The following is a 13,643-nucleotide window of genomic DNA, read 5'->3' as shown; positions in this document are numbered from 1 at the left end:
ATGTATGTGCTAATTGGATAGAAGTTTCCCACTTCTCTGGGCAGTTCTCAGTGCTGAGCCTTGGGAGAGGGAAACCCAAACCATCTTGCCCCAGATTTAAGTGGATCGGGTATCCTGGTTTGAGAGTAGAGACTCAGAACCCTGGAGACCTTCTGCCCAGTTTCCAGGTTCAAGAGTGTCTCCAAGCCATAGCTTTCCTGGGACACTCTCTCTAGCCCCATGCCCCCTTGATTTTCCAGTTGCGAAATGGGGATGCTACTGATACAGACCCTGCAGGGTTGTCATGGAGATTCAGATATGGGGGTGTAAGTGCCTAGCTCAGTGGAAATGCTCTAGAAATGGCAGCAGCTACTGTCACATGCTGATGTTGCTCTTGCTGTCATTATCCCTCCTCTTGGTGCACACCCTCGACGTATCAGACATGGGCACCCAGCTCTCTGAGCTTAGCAGCCACACTCGGACATTTGAGTTTGTATCCAAAGTCTAGCCTGATTATTGACACACTGGACAGCCCAGCTCTGAGCAGACAGAGCCCACCAGGCCCTCATTGCATTGTTCTCTTGGAAACCTATGCCTCAAAACCCCTAGTGAGAAATACCAGCTGGCACTCCAGACCAGGAACCAGATCTGAGGTCAGGCTGAGGCTCAAATCCTGGCCTCACCAGTTACCAACTAGAGATCGTGAGTTACTTCAGCTCACATACCCTGTTTGTCACCTGGATGCTGGAGATTGCATTTAGTGATTCATAGTGAGTCTTGACATATAAGTTCCCTCCCTTCCAAAATCATGATCAAGTCATGCCAAGCCATTGAGAATCTGATGTAACATCATCCCAGGAAGCAGTGTACAAGGAACTGTAACTTCACATACGCTTTCTGGGGTCAGCGGATCTCCCAAATTCATTCCTGGATATCCACGAACTCAGTTTTAAACCCCAACCCATGGAGAGTGATGTTTAAAGAGATCAATTTGCATACCTATATCCAAAAAAAAAAAAAAGATGATAATATGACCTAGAAATTCTACTCCTTAAAACACACATAAGAGAAATGAAAACAGGATTTCCCATCGTGGCTCAGTGGCTAACGTATCCAACTGGGAACCATGAGGTTGCAGGTTCAATCCCTGGCCTTGCTCAGTGGGTTAAGGATCCAGCATTGCCATGAGCTGTGGTGTAGGTTGCAGATGCGGCTCGGATCCCGCATTGCTGTGGCTCTGGCGTAGGCTGGTGGCTACAGCTCTGATTCAACACCTAGCCTGGGAACCTCCATATGCTGCAGAAGCAGCCCAAGAAATGGCAAAAAAAAAAAAAAGGAATGAAAACAAGGGCCACATGACATTGTGTCCATGAATCTCATAGCAGAACTATTCATAATAGCCAAAAAGCAGGAGCAGTCCAAATGTCCATCTTCTCATGAGTGGATATGTAAATGGGGGTGGAGCACTCTGTGGCCATAAAAAGGAACGAAGTACTATGAGATGATAAATGTCTGTGGCTTTAAGCCACCCAGTTTGTGGTACCATGTTACAGCAGCCACAGGAAACTGATGCATGGTGGCTGCTGATGGGATGGGGTTACTCTTTGGGGTGATAAAAAATGTTCTAAAGAGTTCCTGTTGTGGTTCAGTGGGTTGAGAACCCGACGTCATCTTTGTGAGGGTGCACGTTCAGTCCCTGGCCTCACTCAGTGGGTTGGGGATCCGGCGTTGCTGCTGGCCTTGGTGTAGGCCTGCAGATTCAACCCCTGGCCCAGGGACTTCCATGTACCACAGATGTGGCTGTAAAAAGGAGAGCAAGGAAAGGAAGAGGAGGGAAGGGAAGGGAAGAAAGAAAATATTCTAAAATTGATCGTGATGATAGTTGCTCAATTTTGTGAATACACTAAAAACCATTGGATAGTATACTTTAAATGGGTGAATTGTAAATTATATAAATTTTATCTCAATAAAGCTGTCACCAAAAAAAAAAAAAAGACAAACGTCCCACAGTACAGCCAGAATGATCTTTTTATCACATGATCCTCTCCTTAAATTACTCCCCTGGAAGTCCTGTTTCTCCCTGCAGACCCTCCCAAGCCCACCCATGAGTCTACAAGTTTGGCCTGTCTGGCTTCCTGTGTCCAGCCCCTTCTCACACCACAGCTCCCTCCCTCTCTACCCTCCACCTGTGTGACTATTTGGTACCTTACCCACTGCCACCACAGGGCCTTTGCACATGCTAGGCTAGACCCCGAACGTCCTGCCCAAGCCATCCCCTTACCCACATTGTCTGCTGATCTTTCTCCAGATTTCACTTCAACCATCAGCTCCTTGAGAAGCCTCCCTGGTCTCTTAGAGAAGCTCATATCCTTCTTAAAGGGGCTTTCATGACACCCCACCCCCCTCCCTCATCTGTCATTTCACACGTGGAACTTAACCCAAATGCCTGCCCACACTGGACTAGAGTCATAAGAGCAGGACCATGACTGTTTTACTCACCTTTGTAGCCCTGGCAACTAGCTCACAGTAGGCATTTTATCATCTCTTTTTATAGAGATGAAATTCACATACCATAAAATTAACTTTCTTAAAGTAACAATCCAGTAGCATTGAGTACTTTCACAGTATTGTGCCACCACCCCTATCTGATTCCACAGCATTTCACATACCATAAAATTAACTTTTTTAAAGTAACAATCCAGTAGCATTGAGTACTTTCACAGTACTGTGCCACCACCCCTATCTGATTCCACAGCATTCTCACCATCCCCAGAGAACCCCTAGACCCATTAAGCAATGTCTTCCCATGCTCCCTGGTGACCACCAACCTGCATTCTGTCTCTATGGATTTATCTGTCCTGGACATTTACTATAAATGGAATCATACAGTATGTGACATTTTCTGTCTAGCTTTTTTCACTTAGCATAATATTTTCAAGATTCATCCACATGGTAGAATGAAGTATCAATATTTAATTCCTTTTAAACAACTGAGTGATATTCCATGTGAATGTCCCTATATTTCATTTATCCATTCATCCACTGTTGGACATTTGGGTTGTCCTTACCTTTTGGGTATTCTAAATAATGGTGCTGTCAACATTTGTACACACATATTCATTTGAGACCCTATATTCTATACTTTTTTAAATTTCCCCCTTACATTATTTTTTTCTACTGTACAGCCTGGTGACCCAGTTACACATACATGTACACATTCTTTTTTCTCACATTATCATGCTCCATCGTAAGTGACTATACCTAGTTCCCAGTGCTACACAGCAGGATCTCATTGCTAATTCATTCCAAAGGCAGTAGTCTGCATCTGTTAACCCCAAGCTCCCAACCCAACCCATCCCAATCCCTCCCTCTCCCCCTTGGCAACCACAAGTCTATTCTCCAAGTCTATGATTTTCTTTTCTGTGGGAAGTTTCATTTGTGCTGTATATTAGATTCCAGATATAAGTGATATCATATGGTATTTATCTTTCTCTTTCGGACTTACTTCCCTCGGTATGAGAGTCTCTAGTTCTGAGTATGTACCCATGAGGGGAATTTGTAGATCATATGGTAATTCTATATTTAACTTTTTGAGGAACCATCACACTTTTCCACAGTGGCAGGACCATTTTTTAAAATCATTTATTTATATTTTTTTTCTACTTTACAGCATGGTGACCCAGTTACACTTATATGTGTACATTCTTTTTTCTCACATTACATGTTCCATCATAAGTGACTAGACAAGAGTTCCCAGTGCTACACAGCAGGGTCCCATTGCTAATCCATCCCGAAGGCAACATTCTGATTCTATTTACCCCAAGCTCCCAGTCCCTCCCACGCCCTCCCCTTCCCCCTTGGCAACCACAAGTCTGTTCTCCAAGTCCATGATTTTCTTTTCTGTGGAAAGGTTCCTTTGTGCCATATATTATATTCCAGATACAAGTGATATCATATGGCATTTGTCTTTCTCTTTTTGACTTATTTCACTCAGTATGAGAGTCTCTATTTGCATCCATGTTGCTGCAAATGGCATTATTTTGTTCTTTTTTATGGCTGAGTAGTATCCCATTGTGTATATATACCACATATTCCTAATCCAGTCATCTATCATTGGACATTTGTGTTGATTCCATGTCTTGGCTATTGTGAATAGTGCTGCAATGAACATGCAGGTACGTGCGTCTTTTTTAAGGAGAGTTTTGTCTGAATATATGCCCAAGAGTGGGATTGCTGGGTCGTATGATAGTTCTATGTATGGTTTTCGAAGATACCTCCATACTGTTCTCCATAGTGGCTGTACCAGCTTACATTCCCACCAACAGTGCAGGAGGGTTCCCTTTTCTCTACAGCCCCTCCAGCACTTGTTATTTGTGAACATATTATTGATGGCCATTCTGACTGGTGTGAGCTGGCAGTTTTGATTTGCATTTCTCTAATAATCAGTGATGATGAGCATTGTTTCAAGTGCTTGTTGAACCCACCAGTGAAGTATAGGGCTCCAGTTTCTCCACACCCTCCCCAATGCTTATTTTCTTCTTTTCTTTAAAGCCACCCCAGTGGGTATGATGTAGCACCTTACTGTGATTTTTGACCTGCGTTTCCCTAACGGCTGCTGACGTTGAGCATATTTTCATCTGCTCATTGGCCATTTGTATGTCTTCTTTGCAGAAATATCCATTCAAGTCCTTTCCAAAATGTAGATGGACTGGATATCTTGTTGTTAAGTTGTAAGTGTTCTTTTTACATTCTGGATAGTAAACTCTTACCAGATATATGACTTGCAAATATCCTCTCCCATTCTTCAGGTCTTCTTTCCACCTTCTTGATAATAGCCACTTCGCTGTATTTTAAATGACAAAATCACTGATAAACCCAGCGGCGGACATTCAGACAGCGTTTGTGAAGCAAACAACCAAGTGCTTCTCTAGTTGATCACTAATTCCTATTTCTCTGAAAACCTGGATGTTTGGAATCAGCCCATTGACTGGCTGCAATTTTTCGCTTCCATCCAAACACTAGGCATCCCGGTGCTTTCACGGGTATAGGACATCAGGTGGATCGTGGATGTGTTGGGGCAGGAGAGAGTTAAACAGCTCCTATCAGCCTGTGCTTACTGACCAGATCCTCCTCATGATTTATGGATGACCACGTTAAAGGAAGCAAAGCTGGGAAAAGGAAAAGGCAAGGTTTCCCAGCACAGCCTTTAAAGGACCCCCATGTCACACCTCAGTGCCAATTAACATTTAATCGAATTCTTGGTTCGCACCCCAACCAGCTGTCGAGCCTGGCTCTCTGGAGAAGTCTGTGTGTTTGCTGAGATATAGATGTGCAGGGCTGCACACTGACATTTCAAGAGCCAACGCCAGGCCTGTGTTCTTTATTATAGTACACTTTTTCGGTTGCAGTGCGAGGGCCTCGCAGATACTGCTCCTGGAATTGCTCACGACTGCCACTTCTTGGTTCAAGGAAACAGTTGTCTGCTTTCAAGCAAAACCTGGGTCTTGGGACTCATGGGTTTGTGCTGATGCCCAAGACATGAGGAGGAGACGAGGATAAGCGGCCACATCCAGAACCACACACCTCATAATACATCCCACCAAAATCCCATAGAGAGAGAACGCCTTAACCTCGCCTTTCAGTTCAAGTAATAAAACTTACTCTTTTTCTGAACCACTAAATAATGTGCATTATAAAAAATAAATTGAAAATTAGAAAAGAAGGCAAAGAGTAAAATAAAAATTGCATAACGACACCGGTTAGAGATAATTGTGTTAATATCTGCTGAGTATAATTCTCCTTGCCCGGTTTTAAAATTGTGTATAGATAAGTCCATTTTTTACAAAAATGGGATCCCTGTGTTCATACAGTTTAGTAACCTGCTTTTTCCTCTCAACAATGTAATAGAAACATTTTCCATGTCATTAAATATTCTCCGACTAAGCATTTATTTTTAATGTGGGTGCCGCTGGCTTAAAAAGTAGCAATCTTCAATGCTGCAGAGAGCTATGCTTGGTGGATTTGGGTAGATTTTTTTTTCCCCAGAGTGTTATGAGGATGTTTAAATGGTACATCTGTGAGAATATCACTGGTCAGCCATTCCTGGATAGGGAAAAATGTCCAGCCATTCTTGCTTTTCTCAGACCCTATAAAATGATCTATTCTTCATAGCCACAGAGCATTTTTCTGATGGTAAAATGCGCTGGGCCTTAGGGCACCAGGGGACAGACCAGCCCCGAGTGTCTGACTGATTGAGAGCTCATTCGAAGGGACTTGGATGCAGGGGCACACCCCATTTTTCAGGCTAGTTGAAATGTAAATAACCATCAAAGGTGTCAGGGTCCGTGAAATGTTGCAGGGAAGCAGGAAAATGTGAGAGACACGCAAGTGTGGTGAGTTGCAAAAGCGGAAGACTTGCAACAGGAGGTAGGGGTGGATTTCAGGACGCCGGGCGACACTTGAGCAGAGTCCTCAAGGACGGGAATGGTTTGGAGAGACAGAGGTCAGTCGTCATTTCAGTTGTTTCACCCACTGGGTCTGCGTGTGTTTAGTGATCTTCTGTTGTGTGCCTGACAATAGGTAGGTGTCACGGATGTGACGATGAAGAGACAAAGGTGATCCCTGACTCGTGACAGCTTCATAAACATATGGCACAGTAGAGAGGGATAAGTGGCCCAATAAGAGAGCATCCTGGATGCAGTCATGATACAAGTAAATGCTCGATAATGTTCTCCATGGTGCATGTAGCACATCCTTTAGTCCTCACAGCAACACTATGGGGCAGGTCTTATTATCCCCCCTCTTTTCCAAATGATAAAACAGGCTTAGTGAGGTTAACTTCCCCATGGTCAACATACGCAGCTAGTCGATGCTGTTTACGACATGCTTTGCTGAACACTGGGGAGGCGTCCCCTTCCTTAATCGCGATGACAGCCTTTCAAGGTAGATGATGATACTCCCATTTTCAGAGAAGGTACTAGAGCACCAAGAAAGTGAAATGATTTGTCCAGGTCCACACAGGTGGTAAGGGGAGGAACAGGGTGCATCTCATGTGATTCTCAAGGCCACTCCATTTCCATCACACCGAGTTATTATGACCTCAGCCAGAGGTGGATCCTGGCTGGTCCAGGGGACAGCGACTCACCAACGTTCAGAGTTTCCCAAGGCTGACGTCATACCCGATCGTTCCTTCCAGTCATAAGTATTTATTAGGCACCTACGATGTTCAAGAATTGGAGTGCCCGTTGTGGCTCAGTGGTTAACAACTGTGACTAGGAACCATGAGGTTGCGGGTTCCATCCCTGGCCTCACTCGGTGGGTTAAGGATCTGGCATTGCCATGAGCTGTGGTGTAGGTTGCAGACGTGGCTCGGATCCCATGTTGCTAAGGCTGTGGTATAGGCCGGTGGCTACAGCTCCGATTAGACCCTTAGCCTGGGAACCTCTATATGCCAAGGGAGCAGCCCTAGAAAAGGCAAAAAGACAAAAAAAAAAAAAAAAAAAAAAAAAAAAAAAAAGAATTATACTGATGGGCGGAGATCACAGCCCTTGAGAAACTCACAGGCTAGATGGAGATCAGGTGGATATATTCATTAAATGTAGGCACAAGTAAGGAACAGTGTCAGACTAGAAAAGGAGACTCTCTCGATTAGATGTGGCAGAATCAGGGCAGGCTTCACCGGAGAGTCACATGGGATCTGAGACTCAACCAGCGAGTAGGTGCCTGCCTGGAGGAAATGTGGATGGAGGCTGTCCTGGGCAACGGGAACGGTGCTTGCAGAGACATAGAGGTGGAGAGAATCTGCCCTGCCTAGGAAACCATGGCCAGTGATTAAGTGTTGCTGGTGGATGATGAAGGAAGGAAGGCATAGTAAAAATTCAAGTAGAGGAGTTCCCATCGTGGTGCAGCAGAAACAAATCCGACTAGGAACCATGAGGTTGCAGGTTTTATCTCTGGCCTCACTCAGTGAGTTAAGGATCGGACATTGCTGTGAGCTGTGGTGTAGGTCAAAGATGTGCCTGGGATCCTACGTTGCTGTGGCTGTGGCATAGGCTGGCAGCTGTAGCTCCAATTCAACCCCTAGCCTGGGAACCTCCATGTGCCATGAACGCAGCCCTAAAAAGCAAAAGAAAAGAAAAGAAATGCAAGTAGAAGGGGACAAATTTCCAAGGGCCTTCAATTGTCATTCCACAGAGCTGTGTCCAGGTAGCAATAGGGAGCCACAGAAGGATTTAGAGCAGAGCCACAGAGTGATCAGAACTGAGGGTTAGGGAGTTCCCATCATGGCTCAGTGGTTAATGAATCTGACTAGTATCCGTGAGGATGCAGGTTCAATCCCTGGCCTTGCTTGGTGGGTTAAGGATCCAGCATTGCCTTGAGCTGTGGTAAATGTTGCAGACTCAGCTCAGATCCTGCATGGCTGTGGCTGTAGCTGTGGCATAGCCTGGGAACCTCCCTATGCTCCCTATGCTGTGAGTGTGGCCCTAAGAAGACAAAAGACAAAAAAAAAAAAAGAAAAAAAGAAAAAAAAGAAAGAAAGAATTGAGTGTTAGAAACATAATTGTCATGAAAATGTACTTGAAGTGGCGAGTTGGCTCTCAGAGAGACCATGGGGCGGGGGGGGGGAGGATAGACATGAACAATTTAAGGTTGTAGACTCGATCAACTTGGTAATTGATTAACTGGGGTCCTAAGTCTCAGATCAGTGCACCACCCGGTTTTCATTTCTGTCTACTTCATTGCTTCCCCGTTTCTCTTATGCTCTCTTATTAAAAGCCCCACGATGTTGGCAGTGGGTGTAATGAGAAGTTTGAGAACTGCCAAATGTTTGCGTTGGTTGCTGGGCCGAATCGCAACACTTAACATCCCTGTTAGATGACAGATCTCTGTTTGTGGGAGTTCGTGTTTATAAAAGAAAGAAAAGTGCATTCCCCATAGAGAGTGTCATTTATTCTGTTTATTTTTAAAATACTTTTCTGTTGTTAAAATCCCAGCCTTTGATTTTAGATCTATAATGAAATTTGGGCAGATTGCATTTCAGCTGGCATTGAGGGAAACATGCTTTTTTCTTTTTTTGTGTGAGATGAAAATCTTTCTCTCTTTTATAAAAATCACAAGTATATTCAGTCATTCATCCAACAAATGAATATGGGACATTTGGAAGGTATGGTCTCTGCCCTCATAAAGCTTATAGCCCTGTCATCTGTCCAAAACTCTTTCCTCAGTATTTGCTCCTCTTTTAAACAGGTACCTACCACCTTGAACATCAGTAGAGCAGGAGGGCAAAAATATCCAAAGTCAGTCCTCAAGAATTACTTTTAGTGTTTTTAAAATATTTCGTGCTCAAATAGCCCTCCCACATGTCTCTGCCGCAGGACCTTTGCACTTGCTAATTCATCTGCCTCGGTTCTTTCCCAGGACACTTTGGGACTCCTCCTTGGTCTCTTCATGGCTTTGATCAGATGCAACCTTCTCAGTCCACCTTATTGAAACCTAAGCCTCCACCCTCACTCCAGAACTCTCTATCCCCCTCTTTTTTTTTTTTTTTTTTTTTTTTTTTTTTTTGTCTTTTTGCTATTTCTTGAGCCGCTCCCGCGGCATATGGAGGTTCCCAGGCTAGGGGTCCAATCGGAGATGTAGCCACCGGCCTATGCCAGAGCCACAGCAACTAGGGATCCGAGCCGAGTCTGCAACCTACACCACAGCTCATGGCAACGCCAGATCGTTAACCCACTGAGCAAGGGCAGGGACCAAACCCGCAACCTCATGGTTCCCAGTCGGATTCGTTAACCACTGCGCCACGACGGAAACTCCTATCCCCCTCTTAATTTAAGTTTTTCCCCATAGCATTTATCTCTGTTGGTTTTTTATTAGCATTTGTTTCTTCACCCAGAAGATAAGCTCCATGAAGAGGGGTCTTTGTGACAGCTCTATCCCCAATGCTAAACAAACACACGGCCCTCCACTGGCCCTCAGAGATCATTTGGTTAGGGTTAGGGTTAGGGTTAGGGTTGAGAAATAAATGAAGGAAGCTGCTCTGCATCTCAGGCTCCTCATCTGCACACTGGGGTCACGTGGGGGTTGGGGGGTTTGCTGAGATGTGAGTGAAAGGAGAGCATCAGAGCCTCCGGATGCTTGGCTCCGAGGGGACCACGGCCAGTGTCCTGGGCAGTCAGCCTGCTTCAGCAGAACGATGCTCAGCCGTGTCTGTTTTTCTTTATACAGACATTTTCTGGGTTACACAACTCTCGGCTTAATATGTTTTTCTCCACTGGGCCCAAAATACAATTTAAAAGGAACAAAAAAAAATATTCTGAGGGTATAGATTTAATGTTGTAAGTATCACTTTGGAGAGGTTCTGTGTTTATTTTGTTGTTTTCCTTTTTTTAACACTGTGCCTTTTGAAATGTAAGGTTTTGCCTTGTAACCCAAGCAATACATTTTTCTAGTAGGAAAAAAATAATAAATATGGATAACCCAAAACAATAGGTGAAAAAAGAACATATATCTGTAATTCCATCACACTGAGAGTGTGTGTGTGTGTGTGTGTGTGTGTGTGTATAGGTAAATAGATGGAGACTTTTAAACAGCCACGCATATACTCATATATATATATGAGTAAAAATTTATATTTAATAATACATGATTATAGTATATAAACAGATAGCTCTAGATATAGATATATAGGAATAGAGAGTTTCCATTGTGGCTCAGCAATAACAAACCCTACTAATATCTATGAGGATGTGGGTTCCATCCCTGGCCTCGCTCAGTGGGTTAAGGATCTGGCGTAGGTCACAGATGTATCTCGGATCTGGCATGGCTATGGCTGTGGTGTAGGCTCGCCTGATTTGATACCTAGCCTGGAAACTTCCATGCTTCAGGTGCAGCCCTAAAAAGCAAAAAAAAAAAAAAAAAAAAAAAAAAGCTGGAGGGTGGCCTCAGAATTCACTTACCCCACCCCCATGCCCACTGCATTGAAGGGTAAACCAAGGCTAAGATATGACTTGTCTGAAAACCATACCACTGCTGAGTTCCATTTCTGGGAAGCACACACCAGTGTTCAGGGAAACCCAACCTTACCAAGCCCACATAGGACCCAGACCTCATGCTAGCAGCTAAAAGTTCATGTAGTTAAAACTCCCAATGAAATGAATGGACTTACTTACCCTGCAGGTTTCTAGAGCAGTCTGTGCCCTCAGAGTCCCAGAGACCAACAGCTAGTGAAGACTCTGCCATCCTTCCTTGAACTCCCTGGTTTTCCCATCAAAGGAGAAGTGGATTCTTCCCACCCCCACTTTCTGCTCCAAGGTGCACAGCCTCAGGACACCTTGGGGCATCCAGGGGACCTCAGGGTGGAGATATTTCACCACCTGCCCTGGGACATTTACCCGCCCCTGGGGAGAACCATCACTAACCTAAGAGAGTGTGTTGACAGCCAGTGTGAGTGGCGACCATAGCTGACAGAGTTCCCTGAAAATTGAGCTCACTCTTAAAAATGTCAAACTCCCAAGGACCCTAACTAGACCTCAGATCATCCATATCAGTTAGAACTCTTAAGTGTAAGGCACGTGCTCCATTCCGTGAGTGGAAGGACCATTGGTAGAGTTTGCACTTAACAGGTGTATTAATTTCCTAGGGCTGCTGTCACAAAGTAGCCCAAACTGGCTAACTTAAAACAACAGCAGTTTATTTCCTCACAGTCCTGGAGCCACAAGTCAAAAATCAAGGTATCAGCAGGTACGTGCCCTCTGAAGGCTCTCCGGAAAATCCTCGCGTGCTTCCTCCAGCTTCCTGTGGCTCAAGGCGGCATCACTGCTTCACGTGCCCTTCTCTTCCGTGTGTGTATTCTCCTCTTCTGTCTCTTATGAGGACACGTGTCCTTGGATTTGGTGCCCACTTTAAATTCAGGGTGACTTCATCTCGAGAGTCTAAACTTAGTTACATCTGCAAACACCCTTTTTCCAAATAAAGTCACGTTTCCGGGTACTGGGGGGTTCAAATGTGGACATATCTTTTTGTGGCCACCAGTCAACCACTCTAGGCTGTGGACATAAGTCTCATTTCACCTTGAAAGCTGCCGTTCTCCATTGCTTTGATTTAAAAGCTCGCATACCTGCCAGGATTGATTGAGCAACTATTCTGTGATTTGACTCTAACGACAGTTTCCCCTTAGTACGCTCTGTCCGCCGGGTCCCGTGAGCCATGGTGTGTAGGGACGTCCCACTCCTCCTTTACAGGAGTCCTGTAGCAAAGGTAGGATTGCATCCTTTTGCAGAAGCAAAGGACCTGGGTGTGCAAGGATGTGATTTGTCCAGTCACTTGGCTGTGACAAAACAGAGCTGAAATTTGTCTTTATTTTGATTCTAAAGTCCATGGTATGGCCCAGGATAGCAAAAGCAAATAATTAAAACATGACTCCAGCCTCCAAGCACCTCCCAACAGGGAAGAGGGGGCAGAGATCTATGCTTTACATTTGGCGTGATGTGATGTGAGCTACAGGAAGCTGTGTGAAGGGCTCTGCGGAATTCTCCTCCAGCGATGTCGCTAAAGCCTTCAAAGAGCAACTGGCATTTGAAACGGACATTGGAGGATAGTGGAAACTTGCCAAGTTTGGATGTAGAGAATTGCATTCTGGACAATCTGTGAAGAAATGGAGGGGTGAATGGACCACCCACATAATCCCTTGAAGCATGTCCGAAGGCTGCTGTAGGATGTTGTTACATCTGGGGCCAGTACTTTGTATATAGGAAGTCATCCTGAGAAATCGCCCACTGGCCAGTGGTTACAACTTCCGGTGCATCATACACTGAGCTGGCCTCGGTGCTCCTCCCTCCTTCAGTGGCACAGAGCTGCTAACCCAGGACCTCTTCCCTCCTCCTTGCCCCTCTCACCCCTTCCCAAATTGCTCCAGAGTTTGTATTCTGCTTATCTCAGGAAATAGCCGAAACAGCGAGACGTGACAGGGACCCACACTAGGTCAAGGGCAGTAGAAATAGTGCACAGGTTCATGTGCAGCTCCTTTTCAAGAAAGAATCCGCGGGGATGAGAGAGGATACCAGGGGCTCCTGGTGAGGTGGCCTGGGGGGAAAGGAACACCACGAACCAGGGCAGGAAGGGGATGTGCTGGGCTGGGCAGGTCCCAGGTTCGCTTTGGGATCTGCTATGTTTGCAGTGCTTTCGAAACGTTCAGGTGGAAATGTCAGGCACGCAGTTAGACATGTGTACCTGGGGATTAGGAGAGATTTGGACATAAAAGAAACAGGTGGTAATTGAAACTGTCAGAATTAATAAGGGAAGGAGAGCGGAAGCTGTGGGAATAATTTAGGGGTCTCCAAGAAGGCAGACATTTAGAGACCTGATGGAGAGTGTTCAAAGAGCTGTCCATACCTGGCAACCTGTCCCACAAAAGCTCCCATCCTTCCAAGCCCAGCCCATCCGGGGCTGGTGTGAACAACTGGAAGGTGGACTCCTGTCTGGAGTCCACAGGCTACCACTGAGAGAGTCTGTGAGGTGACAAGGAGCCCCGGCCCAGGGTAGCAATTTGGAGCGTAGGCTCTGAACCTAAGAACCTGCATTCCAATCCCAGCTCCGTCACATAAGAGCTGTGGGTCCTCAGACAGCAGAATCCTCACTGATACAGGGGAGCCACAGTCGACTCATGG

At 45.3% G+C, this 13,643-nt stretch overlaps 1 protein-coding gene and 1 long non-coding RNA gene across 32 annotated transcripts in view; both read left to right on the top strand.

The window, feature by feature from the left end:
* The window catches only part of CDH13 (cadherin 13), a 1,446,594-nt gene that overhangs the window by 1,265,650 nt on the left and 167,301 nt on the right, over nucleotides 1-13,643 (top strand).
* LOC146402176 (uncharacterized) lies at nucleotides 1,474-5,683 on the top strand. Its single transcript, XR_014805361.1, has 2 exons — nucleotides 1,474-2,603; nucleotides 2,703-5,683. It is a non-coding gene; the product is annotated as an uncharacterized LOC146402176 (long non-coding RNA).

The sequence above is a fragment of the Sus scrofa genome, chromosome 6, assembly GCF_054392235.1.
Source record: "Sus scrofa isolate SSC_HxYL_T2T_F1_AM1 chromosome 6, Sscrofa_HxYL_maternal_Yorkshire_Landrace_v2.0, whole genome shotgun sequence".
Lineage (NCBI taxonomy): Eukaryota > Metazoa > Chordata > Mammalia > Artiodactyla > Suidae > Sus > Sus scrofa.
The sequence above is the reverse complement of the archived record's forward strand: the minus strand, read 5'-3'. Positions and strand labels throughout refer to the sequence as shown.